Raw genomic sequence first — 22,325 nt, 5'->3', positions numbered from 1 at the left:
TATTAGAGCCAGTAAAAGTCCTGGATGCATGGCATTCTGGGTAATTGTTATGTTGCGTTTATAATGTGTTACAGAGCCGATGTTCTCCAGAAATGTGTTTGTCATTCTAGTTTGGTGTGGGTTCACAGAGTGTGGTGCATATTAGTAAGAGTGTTAAAGTTGTTTATATCACAACCTTCAGTGTAACCGGTATGGCTGTTGACCAAGTATGCCTTGCAATCTCGTAGGAGAAGCAGTTAAATGCATGCGCCCGGCCGGCAGGCAGATAGCATGGTGTAAAGGCGGGCGCGATGACATGTTGTAGAGCAGTGGTCCTCAACCACCAGGCCATGGCTAAATTGGTACTGGGCTGCAGAAGAGTTTTTTATTAATTATTTTAAATGTGCTTGTCATGATGATATCCGTACATCACACTCAGTTGTTTACTGCATGCCATTGGTAAGCGCAGGGGTGAGAAGCGGTTTTAAAATTATTAGCGCCTGCTTACTTTTGTCGCTTGCCTTGAATAAGCGGAGGAGTGAGAAGCGGTTTCAAATTAATTAGCGCCGTGGCGGCTATTCAAGGAATTACGGTAGTTACAGATTCCTACGTTGGTCATATTCAAAGTCTTCATGTGCCCAGGGACATATTTCCTAAGTTTATAAACATAATATACATTTTTTTAAAAAGGAAAGAAGATTTTGTAATGTTGAAAAATATTGATGCAATCATAGTAGTATCGACAATATACGCTATTGTACTTGTTATCATTACAGTGGATGTTAAGTGTAGATCCACCAATGGCATTTGTTCATATTGTAGTGTCCCGGAAAGTTGGTGCTGCAGGGAATTCTGGGAATTTGTTCTGTGGTGTTTATGTTGTTTTGTGGTGCAAATATTTTTGCTAAATGTGTTTGTCGTTGTTGTTAAGTGTGGTTTCACTATATGGTACACGTTTATGACAATATTGGCATTGTTCATACTGCCACCCTGAGTGTGACATTTATGGTGGTTGAGTAAGTTTTCCCTTCATTAATTCACAGCTCGGTGGTACAGGGGTTAGTGCATGTGCCTCACAATTTGAAGGTTCTGAGTTGTCCTGGATTAAATCCCGGGTGTCGGGGTCCTTCTGTGTGGAGTTTGCATGTTCTCTCCGTGATTGCATGGGTTCCCTCCGGGTACTGAGGCTTCCTCCCACCTCCAAGGACATGCACCTGGGGATAGGTTGATTGGCAACACTAAATTGGCCCTAGTGTGTGAATGTGAGTGTGAATGTTTTCTGTCTATCTGTGTTGGCCCTGTGATGAGGTGAAAACTTGTCAAGGGTGTACACCGCCTTCTATCTGAATGCAGCTGAAATAGGCTCCAGCGACCCCGAACGTGACAAGCGGTAGAAAATGGATGGATGGATAGTTTGTGTACAGGGTGTTCAAAGTCAAGTAGATTGTGTCATTAGATTAATAACAGGAACAATGAAATCTAGGTTAGACTCTGTTAATTGTAGACTATAAGATTTGTGACATATTGATAATGTAAAACGGATCAACTTTGCCTTTAAATAACAACAACAAGGTTGATTTTCAAAAATAATTTCAAAGATAGAAAGTTGCCACCAATCCCACGTGGGTGTTTGGCATTGTCTTTGGGTGTTCATGTCACGGCCAGGGCGCATTCCAATGCGTCCTCATCTGTGCCTGACGAGCGCACCGTGGGCCACGCCCACATGCGCTCTCTCTGCTGACAGCGCGCTCGGACACGCCCCTGCAGCTACAAGCCTGCAGACGATTGCCTTTCCACACACCTGGATTTAATGAGGGCAAGCTGCTTAAAAGACCAGTTGGACCTAGGGATCCTTGGGGGAACTTAGTTTCTCATATGGTGAACCTGTTTTCCTTCCGTTTCCGTGGATTTTGACTGCCTCCCTCGTTCCTCGACTCCTCGCTCGCCCCTAGACTCTGACGCCTCTCTCTCGCCCCTGATCCTGCCTGCCCCATGGACTTCCTTGTTCCTTCGCTCTCGTCAACACTTTGGTAACACACACTTTGGTAACACACACTTCAGCTAATCTACACACATAGTCACAAGCATACACTTTTGGATTTTGTCACACTCCATTGTATAGTTCAATAGTATTGTTTGTTATTATTATATATACATTGACTATATATATAATACATTTATGAACATTACCACCCCCTGGTGTCAGTCTGCCTTCACATCCCCTTAGAAAACAACAGTTCAGCCCCGAAGCACCCACGGGATCAGCGCCGATGCAGGCACTGATAGTTTCCTTGCTCGGTCGAGATACCACTCTTTTTGTCAGCACCAGCACCATTATGGAACCGACACCAGATGTTTTAATTGTACCTTGGTTGGGGATGCTTGTAATCCACATTTTTGCTCGCAAGCTAAAGCATCACAAGATGAGACACAGCGTGTATCTCATAAAACCTGTGAGGTGGGGCACCGAGGCAAACCCGGAAGGTACCACTGTGCAGCAAAACATTTTCTGAGCATCTAACTCATCCTCTGGAGGAGCAGTGGTAAGGCATCGTGTGGCGCCTAGTTAAACATCTCGGTCAGTTTAGCATAGATGTGTGGTCAACAAAGGGTTTCAGAGAGCAGATTAGTAGGAGGGAAAAAAAGTGTTCAAGACTTCATTGTGACTTTGGTGCGTGCCGGCAGCCTGAAGACATTGCGGCCGATAAGAATGTCTTTGTGCAAACCAACGGCAACTTTCTGCTGAGAGCAGGACTTTGAATGAGGCCAGATGCCTTTGTAAATTATGCACCAAAGAATTTAAAGCTGCAATTATTGCAGGAATAAGAATGTTTGCAACCGCCATAGATCAATTAAATTCAATTACAATATTGTTAATGTGTTTTATGTGGTAGAGTGAAATATACGTGACTGACATTTTGAAAGTACATCTTAAAAGTAGAGTATACTAGGCTATAGCGACTCAATTAATCAATGGGTGTCATCAACTTTGACAAATAACTGCTTACATTATTAAATGTCACTGTATGATGTATTTACAAATAGAGACTTACTGGATATAGACATAATTTGAGTGAGAGCTTTACCTTAACCAAAAGTAGTACACATCAATACAATGCAAAATGGAATTAATGATATACTGCAATAAAACTGTAGGCCCTCCTAGTTTCATTGATGCATTAAATTGGAAGTCCATTTATGAAAATAAAAGGTTTATCGCTTTTAGTTGGATCTCCGTAATAAGAGTGTGAGCCGATTTGATATTGACTTTAAACCCACGTTTCCACAGGCCAAATTGCATTTGTGAGTGTGAGATATCTAGCAGAAAATCAAGACGTTTTTTTTGTTATCCTTTTAGCACCAGCCTTCACTTGCTGCACACTAATGACCATTCTACCCAAGCATTTAACCTTGAGCCAATCTGTCTGCTAACAGCAAAAAAGCTAAACTCTTGAACCATGAAATAGAAGTAGATGTTCTTCTAACAGAAGGCTACAACCCAGACTACTTCAAGATTAATCAGTTCTTGCCATTTCAAATGTCATGAACTCATTGCCTAGAACCCGTAAAGTCATTGGCTGCAATTACTGCAAAGTGACTGCACAAAGCCTATATTAATGTTTACCTATAACATATGTTAAATGATTCGCAGCAGAGTGATTTTGGGCCAGGTGTAATACTGCCCCTGATTCAACATAGCACATATCATGCCAGATGAGCTGGATGAATTTTTGTCAGAAGTACTCTGATCAAAAGGGATACTGGTGCCAGAAATGAAGCATTGCAAATAAATTGCAAAGGTATGTGCATTGCAGTGTAAGCAGCTGTCTCAATGTATCCAGGGCAACACGTGGAGCTGTCAGTGTGACGCAGTCAAAGCAAAACCTGCATGCAAAAATCCCCTGCAGGTATTAGAATTCCAATTATGCCAAGTGCAGATATTATAAGAGTATATTATTGGTGCAGAGAAACGCTGCATGTTTCATCATGTGACACGTCCGTCAGCAGAGAGCAATAACATAATGGCATCGTTGTTGAGCATTGTGTGTCTGTCTGTGAATAGGCAGTCAAGTGTATGTAAATGCATGCCCTTAGGTGTTTTTACTAATTTGTATGTGACAGGAGTCTGCGGCATGTGTAATTATTGCATTGTATTGTACTTAGAGTCTTGATCACAAACCAACGTACTGTTGCACTGCGTCTAGGACCTATTTGATTGCCATTTTTTATATTTCAACTTCAATTTTTGAACAATTCAAATCAGCTTTTTGTATTATTCTGCTTGGAGGATCAATGTGGACTGCTCTTTGGGAAAGTTTACCTTGGTCTTTCTGTGATACAGAGTGTGTGATTTTCCCATGCAAGCAATTGTCCATGTCTTTGCATGCTCAATTGACTCCACCTTAGTTATTAAACATTGGAAGAAATGTTTGCTTAGGTAAGGTCCTCAAGCTTGCAGACTTTTCTTTGTCTTAATACGTGCACTAGGTTTAGAGATACCGTACTGCAGTACCGAGATTTACTGAGTTAGTTGGTTTCAGCTTCAATGTTATTTGTCTCCAAGACACCTCTGCTGTGGCAGCACTTGCGACTTTCTCTATTTTCTCAAATGAATAATGCACAGTGAGGCATGTTGAGTTAGCCAAAATGACTCCCACTTTCCCCAGTTTGACTGCATTGACCAGCATCTCCTCAAAGTAGACTCAAAGGCTGCATCTGTTTGTGTTCATGCGCGTGGGAAGATAAGGGGGAAAGATAACTGGGGAGCATCAAACAAGAAGTGCACTTAAGAGGCGCACTATCCGTATCATCCATGCTGTGTTTTTAAACAACTTAATAAGTCTCTTTCAGAAAGTGATGTCTTGATAATTTGGGCTTTGACGTCGGCGCCATCACAACAGTGAGAGTACTGACTGCTCGACCTCGATGTTGGTTTTCTTTTTGCTGCATTTACCTCTGAAAATGTTTGGAAACAAACACATAAAAACAACTTTCTGGTTTGGGTATTTCTTGTTTATGTAATACAGTAGTTGTGGACTGTCACTCTTCACCGATGTAGGCTGAGAAGTGTACCTACAAACTGGACCATGTTTGACAACAAGTCCAAATACAACCCTGAGATAAAGATGAAAATGACTGAGTGGCCAAGAATGTCTCCAGACCTGAACCCAATGGAGCATCTGTGGGGCATCCTAAATCGGAGGAAAGGTGAAGGGGTCAGAATCAGAATCAGAATCAGAATAGTTTTTATTGAGAGCGGGTTCACAAACTAGGAATTTTTCTTGGTGCAATCGTGCAACATAAAAGACATATAAGACAGAATAGGTAATAAGACGAGCTGTAAGTGAGCTATCAGATCTTGTTATTGTTCATGTGTCTGATGGCCGAGGGGAAACAATTGTTCAGGGAGCGGGATGTGTGGGTCTGGATGGACCGTAGTCTCCTGCCTGAGGGGATAGGGGAGAATAGTTTGTGACCAGGGTGAGAGGAGTCAGATGTGATCCGATCCACACGCCTCCTGGTCCTGGAGGAGAATTGGTGCTGGAGGGATAGGACCTTGCAGCCAATCACCTTTTCAGCAGCACGTACCATGCGCTGCAGTCGATGCTTATCCTGGACTGTGGCGCCGGGCAACCACACGGTGATGGAGGAGGTGAGGATGGACTCGATGATGCAAAGTGTTTCACATACCCCAGCACCATGATGACATCATGATGATTTTCCACGTTGATAAAATGTTGGATAATCATGATAAACATTACCAAGGCTTCAAATCATAAGGGTCATGCAATTGGGCGTGGACATGCATGTGTCATGATCCGTTGTCCGAATCATGTTTTGTTTAGTTTTGTTCTTTAAGTTCCACCACTTCAGTTCTGTTTTCAGCACCCCTGGGTTTGTGTACCATGGGTGCTGTTTAGTTTCACCTGCCTCTGATTAGTGTTCAGGACGCTCACCTGCTACCGGGCACTAATCAGAGAGCTACTTATTCACGTTGTTCACCACACACAGCCTGGCTTACTTGTTTGCTGTATGCAACAGTTACCTAGGTTTATTTCTTGTTTCCTGGCTGAGGAATCCTGTGCTAAGTTTTTGTCTTAGCTTCCCGTTCGATCGGCACGCATCCCTTTTGTTTGTTTCCTGTATTTTTTTTCATTGAATGATTTATGGAAAAATAAAATGAAATTCTTACCTGCAGGCTTTGTCCGGAGTTTTCCATCTGCATCCTGGGAGAACAACCACGCAGTAACATGTGACACCGACGTGACAGCATGTTATTTTGGATTCCCCCGAATGCTGTGTTTGGAACGTTTTTAAACGGTGGGCCATTTGTGATATCGCAAATGCAGTCGTAAACCTACGGTATGTGGGCATCCTAATGTAGGATGCCCCACTGTGGACTGGACTCTCAGTTTTCTGTTAGATCCACTATGGACTGGACTTTCACAATATTATGTTAGACCCACTCAACGTCCATTGCATCCGGTCTCCCAAGGGGGCTTGGGGGTTCACCTACATATGTGGTCCTCTCCAAGGTTTCTCATAGTCATTTACATTGATGTCCCACTGGGTTGTGAGTTTTTTCTTGCCCTTTTGTGGGCTCTGAACCGAAGATGTCGTTTTGGCTTGTGCAGCCTTTTGAGACACTTGTGATCTAGGGCTATATAAATAAACATTGATTGATTGATTGATGTATGCTTAATCAATAAGTACAAAGTTGAAATAGCCGCTAAACTCTGATGATTACATTTCCACTTGGTTTGAAGAAACAAGAGAAGGAATGATAAAGTATTATTAATATTAACATAAGTGCAATCTGCAGTGACATAAATGCTGGTTTTTTCATGCTTCTCTGTTTTCGATTCGAGGGTGTGCTTAATGTTGTAATCAATGAATAAATATACTGTTAAACAGTTTATTTTCGACCATGTCTGGAAAAAAAGAGGAGAAATGTTTGTTTTTAAGATATTGTTTTTATTCACCTGTTGTCATATTAGGCCCATTATATTTGCAAGACTCAAAGTGGGGATCAGCAAGCATCTGTTGTTAAAGCATTCTGGTGAGCATTTTGCATTTCTCAAAGAAAAGTGCCCTATGCTTATGTTGTATTAGGCTTTTGGAACAGTTCAAATCACAAAAAGGACAACAGTGTATTCAGAGTTCCTCAAAAGGTCATCCAAAAAGGAAAAAAAGTACAAGATTTTACAAAATGGTCATGAGAAAACTGGTCCTTGAATATAGCTCTCCAGTCCAAGACCAAAGTCAAAGAACGCACACATTTGCAGTGATCACAGTTAAGCAAAGATAGCAAAAATAAAATTAATCTTTCAACACATACACAACACTGGAATCTTTAGTTATTGTAACAATCCGTCACATTCACGTTTTGTAATGTTTTCTTAATTTGTATTTATTTCCTGTCAGCGCTTTATTTTAGTTCCACTTCCTGTATGTCTCCCTGAGCGCTCGTTTTCCTCACCTGTCCCTGATCGGCAGCCTGGCACACCTGGTTGCAGTTGTAAATCAGGCTGCTATGTATGCCTGCCTCGCCCTCCAGCCAGGGCTCGATGATTGTTTACTGTTTCAATGTTCCCTGCATGTGCACTTCCCAGCTGCACTATTTCCTTTTGGCATTAAGGTCATGTTTACCTGCGTTTTGGGATTCAAAACCGACAGAACCTGCCAGTTATATTTTGACAACTACAGGGAAAACCAAGCATACTCATGACACAACGTGCAACAACAAGGCAACATGGCCAAAACAGTTACAGTGACCTGTGATCTCTTCCCTGTCTTTTTTGGTGTCACCAATTAGCGATTAACATAAAGGAAAAATGAAAAGCAATGAAAAATGTCTATCGACTGCTACTCGCAGTTTGTTTGCAGACGCAAACTTTAAGGGGAACTGCACTTTTTTATTTTGCCTAGCCTTCACAATCCTGATGAGAGACAAAAAGGCAAAAGTTTTTGGGGTTTTTTTGCATACTAACTTGTATGATAGTATGTAACATTTTAGGTAGCTAGCAATGCAGCTAATGGGAACAATCCATTCTGCCTCTAAATCACTTGAAAAATGCATCTAAAAACCGCCAACAATACTTCATTTACGTTTCGTAACCTGTGCAATAACCAAGCTGTAGCCACATTGTTATTGTAAGAGCAAACACTGAGGAACTGTTTTGTGAGCGTAGCAATACATCGCCATGATACAGCATTAGCCATAAGCTTCAGCCAACAACTGAATGACTTTTGAGTTTGTAATGCTCAAAACAATGTGATAGGACACTAATCAGTACTGATTGAAAAACACAAACAATCATATTGTAGTATCCGTGAAGTAGTAGTTCATGGTTTGCGTGTACGCAGCTAGTTTGACAGCATCTGTACTGTAGTTGTACAGCAATGTGCTTGTATTATGATTAGTATTATAGTGACTTACTCAAGCAACAGTTGCTCGTTTGGTCAGGTGGGTTTCCGGTTGATTTGGTTAAGCAATCCATTTATATCAACATAGCTTGGCTCACAATTCCACATTTGCAGCGTGACTCCATTTACTCTCTTGGGTTACGTCTGCTCCAATGATTCACCCTTTGTTTTGATGGATTAATTGATTGAAACTTTTATCAGTAGATTGCACAGAACAGTGTCACGACCAGAGCAGGACTCTGAACACAGATGCAGGATTTAAAGACAATATATTTATTTGAACAAGGGAAGGGGTCCAAAACGGGAGAAACAAAACAGGCTATAAAAAACACAACTGACCTGAGCTCTAAACTAACAAAAATATCAATAACTCAAAACGCTCCGTCTACGGAGGGAAAAACGGGCTATGAACAAAAAACTACTAAGTATAACAAAAAGCCGCTTCAACGGAGGCAATACCAGGAAAATATTCTTACCTGATAAAACTTACAAATCAAAACGCTCCCGTGGATCCAAAAAAGGTACAAGAAACGTGGCTGAGGACAATGCTATGGCAAGGGTACGCTGGAGGTATGCACACTCTGGCACAAGATAAGAGGAGGACGAGACATTTATACACATGAGGGCGTGTGACACAGATGGGCACAATCAGGCAATCAAGAGAGACATCAGACCAGTGAAACAGGAGGAAGGGCAAGTGATCTGAAACGAGAGGGAGAGTTAACCTTTCAAAATAAAACTGGAAATGACAAGACAACATGACACCAGACAAAACCCAGACAAGACTTCACCCAGGTGTGACAAAGAGTACATATTCCGTACAATTGACCACTAAATGGTAACACCCGAATAAGACTTTCAACTTGTTTAAGTCAGGGTCCTAACGTTTGTGCTCGCTTCTTTAAGCAGCAGTTCATCCTCCGTATATTCAGCTTCAAAAGATAAGGTTGTAAAACCTCATTTGTCCAAGCTATAGTCATCGTTGCTGTCTATTACCAAGTCTGCCATGATTAGAACACACTGGTGTTTGTTTTCGGAAGTATGTACACACATGTTGCCGGAAGTCGGAAGTGCGCAGAAATGGAAGCAAAAATAAATACACAGAGGAAACAAATTCCGGTATTACTAAAAATGACCAAATACAGTAAATAAAAATACATATAACACATTGTTATGAACGTGTTTGTAACTACATTATATATTTACTTACGTTAAAGTGTTTTTTATCGTCTTTCAAATCCCCCCCAAAGCATAGACGTGTTCTTGTCTCTCATAATGCTTGTGAAAAAAAGTGCAGTTGCCCTTCATATCATGAAATGCAGCCTAACCCGAGCAAAGACGATGCATGAATTATCCGAGAGAGTCTTGATACCAATTTCCTTGACCCAGCCACACACAAAGAAGTTGTAGACCTCCGTGCTTTTCCAAGCTTTCATCTGTTTTGCCTTGTAGAATGAATGACGTCTGGAGTACCAGATGGGACTGATTGGTAATCCTTGAGATCACTGAAATAATCATCTTTTTAAATGTATAAGGGTAGATTATAATGCATAGTTTGATTTGTTGCTTGTATCTTCCTTTAGCCGTAAGATCTATGTCCCTTGGGTACTCAGATAATTTACATGCTGTTCGCAACACGATAGCCCGATTGGTTTGATTGACCACCACTTCGTTCACGGGAAGTAAACATGTCTGAAAAAGTCACATGACTGAATACAAAATACAGTGGTACCTCTCAACTTATGAGTACCTTAACTTAACGTTTTGGCGGTCAGAGATCAACACAATCTTGCCCCAAAAACCATCGGAACTAGGAAAGGTCATGAAAAGGAGTGGAAGCGGAAAACCAGTTCAGAGAAACAAACAATTAAAAATATGTCCTACGCCATCATAACGTCAGTGTGTATCACACAAGCTGCAACCAGTCACCGCGGCATGCAGCCACAAACGTTCAAACGTTGAACATTGAACCATAAAAAAGATCAAGACGCTAGAGATGCTTGGTTAGACGTATTTCAATTTTTTCTGACGAGCCCTGAGTCAATAAAGTGGACGGTCGAGAATTACCTCTGACACACAGATATGCATATTGCTTGTTGTCAATGTCACTTAAATACATCCAATTAAGAAAAGAAACAGCAATTACGTAGTTCCTATTGTTACACAAAGGACATAGACCTACCAGATGTCACGAGAGAAATGAGCAATCAGCTCCATGACAACAAGTAGCTTATAATAAGCAGATAATAAGTGGACTTGGCAACACTGGACAGGGAAACAGCCAAAAGGAGACAAAGAATCAGTCCGCTTCCCGAGGTAAATGCTGTATAATATAATTACATTATTTTATTAAACTACTGTAGTTATTTGAAGTACAGGCTTTAACATTTTTTCACACATTACTCACTGTCTAAAACAGGGGTGTCAAAGTCAAATACAGAGTGGGCCAAAATTTTAAACTGAATAAAGCTGCGGGCCAAGGGTTGAACAAATGAACCTAATAGGGACCCAAACTAGTTTTGCATTGAATATTGAATATGCAAGGCTTATAAAACTTTATAGTGACATGCAAAATCGAGTTTCAAATAATAATATTAATAATAATTAAAAAATATCAATGGCATATCAAATAAAATTAAAATTAAAATTGAGTGCCTCTTTTCTATTTGCAGCCTTCTGAGGTAAATATCCAAATAAACTTTGTCCACAGGCTAGTAATAAATTTGAAAATAAAATAACAATAATGAATTAATCAAACATTCAAGCCTTGAAGTAACAAGAGAAAGTGCATGAATAAATTGTTAATTATTGCTCAGTTTGCTACACTGATTTGCTTGAACAATGAATATGAACAAGCAATAATTATATACCTTTACAGTGCAAAATCAACATTCAAAAAACAAACGAAAAAAAAAGAAATGGTCAAATAGATACAATTTAAATAAAACATTTAATGCCTCTTTTCTATTTGCAGCCTTCTGAGGTATATATCAACATTATATTTTTCCACAGGCTATCCATCCATCCATCCATTTTCTACCGCTTATTCCCTTTCGGGGTCGCGGGGGGCGCTGGCGCCTATCTCAGCTAATAAATCTTAAAATAAAATAATAATTAGATGGGTGGGGTTGGTGGTGGGGGCGGGTTTTGGTGGGAGTCTGTGCTGCAAGGGGTTCTGGGTATTTGTTCTGTTGTGTTTATGTTGTTACGGTGCGGATGTTCTCCCGAAATGTGTTAGTCATTCTTGTATGGTGTGGGTTCACAGTGTGGCGCATATTTGTAACAGTGTTAAAGTTGTTGATATGGCCACCCTCAGTCTGACCTGTATGACCTGTACTTAAGTGTGTGTACAAGTCGCATATATCATATGACTTGGCAGGCACGCTGTTTGTATGGAGTAAAAGCGGACGTGACAACATATTGTAGACAACGCTAAAGGCAGTGCCTCTATAGTACCGGCGGGCCAGCTCCAATGCTAATTTGATATTGCCTCAAGGGCCAAATGAAATTGTAGGGCGGGCCAAATTTGGCCCGTGGGCCAGAGTTTGACACCCATGGTCTAAAACATTGTTTTTCCTTTAATGTTTTGGGAAAGCCAATCATGGAATACATTTATTTAAATTATTTTCAAAACATTCACCAACGCATACATATTATCGAGACCTCGAAGATGTGTGTTTAATGTAGATTACAACCATTATAGATCCCTTCGAGGTTTTCTCACTTGGGTTGCCAGATATTTGGACAATAATAACTGTGTTGGTTTGTTTTCAGAGGACAGTACTGTACTTGTTCTTTGTTATTGCTTGGTCGTTTGTTAGTGTACACAATTAATGGGAGTCGATTGTGTTGTATGTTTACCTGCCTGTTACATATTTTGTTATTCTATTCATACTGTGAGTTTGACTACTACTAGTAGTCAGTGTTGTGCTGTCAGGGCCAGCAAGGCCTTCTCTGCTGGCCCAACAAAACCAGAAATCCTGATCATAATTAAAGATAACATTATTTTTGTATTTACTTTCCCTAACTATCTAAAAGTATTCATATTCTCTTCATGTCATATTATGCTCGTTCCAGTGTTGTTGTTTTTAGGTTAGAGTTGAATCCAATCAGAATTCAGCACCAAACCTGCCTTTGACCTTCAGAATCAACAATGCGGGTGTCTCTGCACGGAGATATAGAGTTGATAGACAGTTGCGATAGCCAATCAGATCATGAGTTGTTGTCAGTAAGGCTTTCTAGATGGCCACACATTGAACGTGACGTTTACGCATCCTGTGATTGAATACTCACCGGGACCTTTAGCTGTTGAATTTGAGAACACATACAGTTGATACACAGTTGCGATAGTCAATCAGATCACAAGTTTTTGACAGTAGCCTATCTAAGTAGTCTGATGTTAACAAGACTGTGATTGGATACTCACTTGTCATTCCAAAGTCAGTATCCATTCACAAGTTTCAATTTAGCAGGAAGCAGGAATTGTTGCGCCATAGCCATACTGGGCTAGCAGAGAAAGAGAACAAAAAGTTGATTAGATGGCAGACATCTATTTGCAAGGCCATTTTCAATAAGGATATTTAAAGAACCACTGCAATGTTGCCTCAATCTGAGCAAATCAGTGGCCACAATACTGAAAAACAAATTCTGATTGGTTAGGTCTCATCTAGTGGACAATACCCTCGATTGATCTTTTTTTTTTTTTTTTACCGCTTGTCCCTTTCAGGGTCGCTGGGAGGAAGGGAGTTTAGAAGAAACCGGAGATCCCGGAGAGAACCCATGCATAACCCGCGGAGAACATGCAAAAAGTAAATGGTAATCAAACTTAGGACCCTGTTACTATGTGGCATGAGCACTAACCATTGCATCACCGTGCTGATCCAAATACAATTTTTTTTAGCCATTTATACTATTCAAAATGCTTGATTCAGACCTGAATCATTTTTGAATATGCTTTTAAGAAATAGAAAAATGTGAGTGTGAATGTTGTCTGTCTATCTGTGTTGGTCCTGCGATAAGGTTGTGACTTGTCCAGGGTGTAACCCGCCTTCCACCCGATTGTAGCTGAGATAGGTACCAGCGCCCGCCGCGACCCCAAAGGGAATAAGCAGTAGGAAATGGATGGATGGAATTAGGGCTGGGCGATATATACGATATATCGCAGGTTTGTCTCTGTGCGATATAGAAAATGACTAAATTGTAATATTTGATTATATGTTCTCACACCGTTGCTTTACGCTGCGTGCATTACATTACTGGCGTTTGTCACTTCTTCTCGTCTGTCCTTCTCACAGAGACGTAAAATAAGCCCGCCTTCTTACATGAGGCAGGTCGAGTTGCTTTTAGCTGCGTGCATCACACAACAGGCGTTTCTCACTCCTCCTCGTCTCTCATTCTCACAGATACGGAAAACAAGCCCGCCTTCTTCCATACGTCACATACTCTCGCGAGTCTAGCGTCATAGTTCTCGCCGATCATAGAGGTAGCAGCAAGGCTAGCGTTAGCTGAGGCAGGTCGAGCGGAGCTTGTGAGACAATACAAGAGAGAGATGGTGCGAAACTTATCACAAATGGAGGAAGAACAATAAATGCCCAAAATAAAGAGCAGGTGGTCCATCATCTGGCGGTGGTTTGGCTCCAAGTGGGAAGATATTCAGCAGACAACAGCAATATGCTGTTTAATGTATATACTATGATGATTAACTTATGCTGATGGTATATATTTGTACCATGAATTGATTAACGTGGACCCCGACTTAAACAAGTTGAAAAACTTATTCGGGTGTTACCATTTAGTGGTCAATTGTACGGAATATGTACTGTACTGTGCAATCTACTAATAAAAGTATCAATCAATCAATGCAAAGTATGCAGCAGAAGTGTTACTACAAAAAGGTAGCAACACTATTAATTTGTTCTTTCATTTAAAAAGTCACCCGTGAGAGAATAAAGAGTATTTAATGAATACAGTTTTGATCAATTGACTTAGTTGTGATTTCCCTCTCTGCATGAAAGTTTAAAAGTAGCATATATTAATGCAGTATGAAGAAGAATGTTTTAATGTAGACACATAGAACCATCATACCGCTGTAATTATATGCATCAACTGTTCATTCAAGGCCAAGGCAAAATATCGTAATATATATTGTATATTGCAATATGGCAATACAAATATCGCAATATTAATAAAAGCCAATATCGCCCAGCCCTAGATGGAATTCCAATAATGACATTTTTTTTGGTCCCCTTTATTTAGAAAAGTACCAAACTACTTTTGGTACCAGTACCAAACTATTGGTATTGGGACAACACGGAGCACCCACTGACTATGCATTGCTTACATTTGAAATTTGAATGTAATGTTGAGTAAAAAATATATATATAAATATATAATATATATAAATAATAAAATGGCTTCATCATGCCGGGATCTTCAGCTCTCACTGGATCGGTTCGCAGCCGAGTGTGAAGCGACAGGAATGAGAATCAGCACCTCCAAGTCCGACTCCATGGTTCTCGCCCGGAAAAGGGCGGAGTGCCATCTCCGAGTTGGGGAGGAGATCCTGCCCTAAGTGGAGGAGTTCAAGTACCTAGGAGTCTTGTTCACGAGTGAGGGAAGAGTGGATCGTGAGCTCAACATGCGGATCGGTGCGGCGTCTTCACTAACGCGGACTTTGTACCGATCCTTTGTGGTGAAGAAGGAGCTGATCCGGAGGGCAAAGCTCTCAATTTACCAATCGATCTACGCTCCCATCCTCACCTATGGTCATGAGCTTTGGGTCATGACCGAAAGGACAAGATCACGGGTACAAGCGGCCAAAATTAGTTTCCTCCGCCGTATGGCGGGGCTCTCCCTTAGAGATAGGGTGAGAAGCTCTGTCATCCAGGAGGAACTCAAAGTAAAGCCGCTGCTCCTCCACATGGAGAGGACCCAGATAAGGTGTTTCAGGCATCTGGTCAGGATGCCACCCGAACGCCTCCCGAGGCCACGGTAGGAGGCCACGGGGAAGACCCAGGACACGTTGCGAAGACTATGTCTCCCGGCTGGCCTGGGAATGCCTCGGGATCCCCCGGGAAGAGCTACACGAAGTAGCTGGGGAGAGGGAAGTCTGGGCTTCCCTGCTTAGGCTGCTGCCCCCGCGACCTGACCTCAGATAAGAGGAAGAAGATGGATGGATAAAAAAACAAAAAAAAAACACATCATATCATCATGAATTGGATTAAGAGGATTAGGACTTGGGGGGAAAACTATAGTTAAAATAGAAATAAATATCCACTTTCTGCTCTGATGTCCCACCTGCGCGCAGGAAGTGACAGTCGTCCAGCCTGATGTCACACGGCTCTCGAGCGCTTCTTGTGTTGGGAACTCAAACGACGCTGCCAACTGCCACACGCTCACAAGCACACGCACGCGTGCCCGCGCACACACTCACGCCGTAGAATCCAGCGTCACAACCGCCGTCGGGCTCTGTCGGTTCGGACGTGTCCTGCCGGTGGTTCCCCGGTGCCCGCAGGCTGAAGTGAGGAGCGCGCGGGGGGTTTATTTCTTGAGGGTGTCGAGGATAAAGACAGAAAGAAGCATCGTCTTTGCAAAAGAGAAGAGTTCTTCTCTTCCACGCTCGCATCCACGCAGAGGGCTGAGGGGAAGATGAGCTGCGTAATATGGATATCCGAGGAGGGATGAATGTCAACAAACACGGCGTTGGACGTACTTGGGTAAATCACTTTTACTACTTCGCCGTCCGAAATAGACCTCAAACTTAACACTTCTCCCACACAAATACCTTGCATCTATTTGATTGTATATGAGCCAACGCAATGTTCTTGTATTGTCAAATCACATCTTTAATGTATTTATTGTCTTTGTAAGCAAGCACTAGAAGCAACAATGTAAATTGTAGCATGGCTGTTGTGTTTCTTAACTGCTGTCTTGTCTAATTCATTGTTTATGTCTGTAATCAGATGGGGATTGAACTGACTCAGGACTCATCATCCCCTCCACACCCCTTGTTGTATTGAAGTTGATTGCAGTTAAGATTGACCTAACTTAATTGCAAGAAGACTCTTTGATTAGTAGCATATAATCTGAGTTTTGCGAGATACAGCAAGTTCCCTTTGGACAGATTCTGCTGTCTAGGGATTTGTAGTAATTCTAGTGTGAGGTTGAAATCCATTCACTTATCTGACGTAGACTTTCTAAACCTTTAGTTCATTTTAAAGCTACTCCACATCCCCTTGAGGGGACATTCTTGTGACTTTGTCTGAATTTACGACAGACAACGAGAAGGGACGGTGATACCAATAAGTCAATGTTTATCAAAATTAGTTGGTTCTCGTCACCCTGACCCATTTTTTCTGCGGGAATTTTCCTTCGTGTTCGAACTGTGTGAAATATTGTCTAGTTATATTCATCTCTAGGGTAATTCATCACTGTGCCTTTCCGAGAGTATATTCTCTGTTGAAAGATTCTAGAACCTTTAGGACCCGCTTTTAGCATTGATCATATCTGATAAAATTGCTAGTTACCACATTTTTCAATAGGGCAACCTGGCAAGAATGTCTGTAATCTTGGACTGGGTAATACAACAATATACGTATACCGGTAAATATTTTTTTTTCCTTCTAAAGAAATACAAGACAATTAAGATAAATGGACGGAAAAAAACCTCTTTAGTTGGCTCGGTGAGCCGGTAGAAAAATTGACAAGTTCATGGTGACCTGACTTGGCAGAAAGAATACAACGTTGTCTTGCAACAAGAAGACTTTATTGGAACTTGTAGGATGGCTGTGTGTCTCCTAACTGCTGTCTTCTCTGATTCATTGTTTATGTGATAGATCACAAATTCACAAATTGCTTCAAAGCTTGCAGAACTCCTTTGTTGTCTGTAATCAGAAGGGGATTGAACTGACTCAGGACTCATCATCCCCTCCACACCCCTTGTTGTATTGAAGTTGATTGAAGTTAAGATTGACCAAAGTCCTGACTTAATTGCAAGAAAACTCTTTGATTAGTAGCTTATAATCAGAGTTTTGCGAGATACAGCAAGTTCCCTTTGGACAGATTCTGCTGTCTAGGGATTTGTAGTAATTCTAGTGTGAGTTTGAAATCCATTCACTTATCTGACGTCGACTTTAGTTCATTTTAAAGCTACTCCACATCCCCTTGAGGAAACGTTGTTGTGACTTTGTCTGAATTTACGACAGACAACGAGAAGGGACGGCATCACTAGTAAGTCAATATTTATCAAAATGAGTTGATTCTCGTCACCCTGACCTATTTTGACTGCGGGAGTTTTCCTTCGTGTTTGAACTGTGTGAAATATTGTCCAGTTAAATTAATCTCTAGGGTAATTCATCACTGTGCCTTTCCGAGAGTATATTCTCAGTTGAAAGATTCTAGAACCTTTAGGACCCGCTTTTAGCATGGAACAAATCTGATAAAATTGCTAGTTACCACATTTTTCAATAGGGCAACTTGGCAAGAATGTCTGTAATCTAGGATTTGGTATTACAACAATGTACGTATCCTGGTAAATATTTTTTCCTTCACAACAAATACAAGACAATTAAGATAAATGGACAGAAAAAAACCTCTTTAGTTGGCTTGGTGAGTCGGTAGAAAAATTGACAAGTTCATGGTGACCTGACTTGACGGATAGGATACAACGTTGTCTTGCAACAAGAAGACTTCATTGGAACTTGTAGAATGGCTATTGTGTCTCCTAACTGCTGTCTTGTGTGATTCATTGTTTATGTGAGAAATCACAAATTCACAATTTGCTTCAAAGCTTGCAGAACTCCTTTGTTGTCTGTAATCAGAGGGGTATTGAACTGATTCAGGACTCATCATCCCCTCCACACCCCTTGTTGTATTGAAGTTGATTGCAGTTAAGATTGACCATAGTCCTGACTGAATTACAAGAAGACTCTTTGATTAGTAGCTTATAATCGGAGCTTTGCGAAATACAGCAAGTTCCCTTTGGACAGATTCTGCTGTATAGGGATTTGTAGTAATTCTAGTGTGAGGTTGAAATCCATTCACTTATCTGACATCGACTTTGTTAACCCTTAATTCATTTTAAAGCTACTCTACATACCCTTGAGGGACGTGCTTGTGACGATGTTACTTTGTCTGAAATAACGACGTACAACAGTAAATGTTTATGAAAATTAGTGGGTTCTCATCACCCTGACCTATTTTGAACATAGGAACTTTCATTTGTGTTTGACTTGTGTGAAATATTGTCTAGTTACATTCATCTCTAGGGTAATTCATCAACTGTGCCTTTCGGAGAGTGTATTCTCAGTTGAAAGGTTCTAGAACCTTTAGGACCCGCTTTTAGCATGGAACAAATCTGATAAAATTGCTAGTTACCACATTTTTCAATAGGGCAACCCAGCAAGAATGTCTGTAATCTAGGACTGGGTGATTAAACAATACACGTGCACAGTTAAATATTTTTTCCTTCAAAAGAAATACAAGACAATTAAGATAAGGGAACGAAAACAACCTCTTTAGTTGGCTCTGTGAGTCGGTAACAAATTTGATGAGTTCATGGGGACCTGACTTGGCAGAAAGGAGACAATGTTGTCTTGCAACATGCAGACTTAATTCAAACTTGTAGCTTGGCTGTTGTGTTTCCTAATTGCTGTGTTGTCTAATTCGTTGTTTATGAAGTCACAAATTCAGGAATTGCTTCAAAGCTGGGCAGCACGGTGGTAGAGGGGTTAGTGCGTCTGCCTCACAATACGAAGGTCTTGAGTAGTCCTGGGTTCAATCCTGGGCTCGGGATCTTTCTGTGTGGAGTTTGCATGTCCTCCCCGTGACTGCGTGGGTTCCCTCTGGGTACTCCGGCTTCCTCCCACCTCCAAAGACATGCACCTGGGGATGTGAGTGTGAAAGTTGTCCGTCTATCTGTGTTGGCCCCTGCGATGGGGTGGAAACTTGTCCAGGGTGTACGACGCGTTCCGCCCGATTTTCTACCGCGACCCTAAAAGGAATAAGCGGTAGAAAATGGATGGATGGATGCTTCAAAGCTTGCAGAACTCCTTTGTTGTCTGTAATCAGAGGGAGATTGAACTGACTCAGGACTCATCATCCCCTTCACACCCCTTGTTGTATTGAAGTTGATTGCAGTTACGATTGACCATAGTCCTGACTTAATTGCTAGAAGACTCTTTGATTAGAACAAACCCCATTTCCAAATGAGTTGGGAAATTGTGTTAGATGTAAATTAAAACGAAATACAATGATTTGCAAATCATTTTCAATTCATATTCAGTTGCATATGCTCCAAAGACAACATATTTGATGTTCAAACTGATAAACATTTTTTTTCAAATAATCATTAACTTTAGAATTTGATGCCAGCAACACGTGACAAAGAAGTTGGGAAAGGTGACAATAAATACTGATAAAGTTGAGTAATGCTCATCAAACACTTATATGGAAAATCCCACAGGTGTGCAGGCTAATTGGGAACAGTTGGGTGCCATGATTGGGTATAAAAGCAGCTTCCATGAAATGCTAAGTAATTCACAAACAAGGTTGGGGTGAGGGTCACCACTTTGTAAGCAAATTGTCGAACTATTTTAGAACAAATTTCTCAACGAGCTATTGCAAGGAATTTAGGGATTTTACCATCTACACTGTAAAAACTGTTGCCTATATCTAACTAAATAAAAATAAGGCAACATTTTCCAAGCAATTTTTGTTAGTTTAGCCAACTAATTGGTATTTTGAGTAAGTAGAACTTAATAATATGCATTTCGATTTATGCAAAAAGATTAAGTTGAGTTTACAGAAAAAGCCAAGAAATTGAGTAAAATCAATGTAAAAAAACATCAGCATATTAAACACACACGACTTAATTAAAATAAGTAACATTTAAATGAAAAAACAAGTTTTGTACTCAATTTTATTAATTTTGACCAACTTACCCTTTCTTTGTTTTGAAAATGGAAAAATTACTTAGAATAATAATAAAAAAATCAAAACATATCAAATTCCAACCTTTATTAAATCATTACCATATAAAAACAGTGTCAGAGAGTTGGACAGTATGAACAGTTATCATCGATATTTAGTGCATAGAATACAGGACCTCAACTTTTTAAAGTGATGTATAGAACACCTTTACAGTAGTTTTCTTTTTGTTAACCATTTACATATTAATAAAACATTTTCACAAGTTTTATCCAAACCGTGTCAATAAGCTGGACAGTATTAATAGTCAAGAACATCAGTATTTAGTGCATAAAAGAATTCATGACCTCAGCATCTCAAGTTTTACTTAGAACATTCACAGTACAGTTTCTTGCTAAAACAATTTAACATTAAGATTATCTGTACTTCTGTAACAATTCACAAGCAGAACAACTTCACAGTAGTGTCTTTCAGTGTGTATATTTTGAAACATTTTAACTTAAACAACTAACAGATCCCTCCTTCTGACCAGCTGGAGCTTCACAGTGGGGCAATTTAGTGTGTGTATAAAACATTAAAAAAAACTAATTTACACACCAGAAACGATGACCTACAGCAGTGGTTCTCAACCTTTTTTCAGTGATGTACCCCTTGTGAACATTTTTTTAATTCAAGTACCCCCTAAGCAGAGCAAAGCATTTTTGGTTGAAAAAAAAAAAGAGATAAAGAAGTAAAATACAGCACTATGTCATCAGTTTCTGATTGATTAAATTGTAAAACAGTGCAAAATATTGCTCTTTTGTAGTGGTCTTTCTTGAACTATTTTGAAAAAAAGATAAAAATAACTAAAAACTTGTTGAAAAATAAACAAATGATTCAATTATAAATAAAAATGTCTACACATAGAAGTAATCATCAACTTAAAGTGGCCTCTTTGGGGATTGTAATAGAGATCTATCTGGATTCATGAATTAATTCTAAACATTTATTCACAAAAAAAGAAATCTTTAACATCAATATTTATGGAACATGTCCACAAAAAAACCCAGCTGTCAACACTGAATATTGTATTGTTGCATTTGTTTTCACAGTTTATGAACTTACATTCATATGTTGTTGAAGTATTATTCAATAAATATATTTATAAAGGATTTTTGAATTGTTGCTATTTTTAGAATATTTTTGAAAAATATCATGTACCCCTTGGCATACAATCAAGTACCCCCAGGGGTACGCGTACCCCCATTTGAGAACCACTGACCTAGAGATTTGTATAAAACCTGAACAAGACAAACCGTTACAACATTCTGAATAATTCCACTCAATGTACAATGTATAAAGATTTTGAACAGACACAAGAAAATAGCTGAAGAAAAGTGCAAGCTGACGGTCATGGCTCACTGCCTAAGCTAAAAGCTTGTTTTTGAGAGTCATGAATTTGGGGGTTGTTTTTGGGCGCAGTGTGTCGAGTCCCACAAAAAGTCTTTGAAATACCTCAAATGTTTTGGAAAGTTTGGATGGATACTCCAGATCAAGTGCATAAGTCAACCCCAGAAGTAGGCAGCATGCTTTGGCCAGGTTTCCAAGATGAGTAAGGACTGGTACTCCTTCAATGATGATTCCTACTGCATTTGGCTCACAACAGATATAGATTCTCATATTCTTCATTTTCAGGTCCTCGTGAACAGTGGTCTCTGCAGTTCCTTTTGAGATACAAAAACAGTAATTAAAAAAAACAAACATCAGACTGATCCAAAGCTGCTTTTAAACAATACTTACACATTAGTCAGAGATGAGCTCCTGTCCACTCTCTCCCATGTACTCTATGAGGCACCTCAGAGTCACATCTCTCTTCATCACTGCAGAGGCACTTGGGTCCTAGAGTTCAGAGGATAATAAATTAATGAATTTTGTTGGCACTTGTACTCCAAATCTGTGATACTGTTATTAGAGCATGATTACAGATTCAGTTTTAAACTTTTAAACCACTTTCT

General features: G+C 40.2%; 1 protein-coding gene across 3 annotated transcripts in view; it reads left to right on the top strand.

The window, feature by feature from the left end:
- The first annotated feature begins 15,779 nt into the window (after nt 1-15,779).
- LOC133554752 (contactin-3-like) overlaps nt 15,780-22,325 on the top strand; it is a 246,167-nt gene continuing 239,621 nt past the window's right edge. For 2 of the 3 annotated variants that reach the window (XR_009807197.1, XM_061903853.1), the window contains exon 1: nt 15,786-16,121. The gene's annotated coding sequence lies outside the window, so the exon portion shown is untranslated. Of the gene's footprint in view, nt 16,122-22,325 lie in introns of all 3 variants that reach the window. The other variant, XM_061903854.1, reaches the window with a different exon arrangement.

Source organism: Nerophis ophidion, linkage group LG06 (genome assembly GCF_033978795.1).
Source record: "Nerophis ophidion isolate RoL-2023_Sa linkage group LG06, RoL_Noph_v1.0, whole genome shotgun sequence".
NCBI lineage: Eukaryota > Metazoa > Chordata > Actinopteri > Syngnathiformes > Syngnathidae > Nerophis > Nerophis ophidion.
Note: the sequence above shows the minus strand (reverse complement) of the source record. Positions and strands in the feature narration are given on the sequence as shown.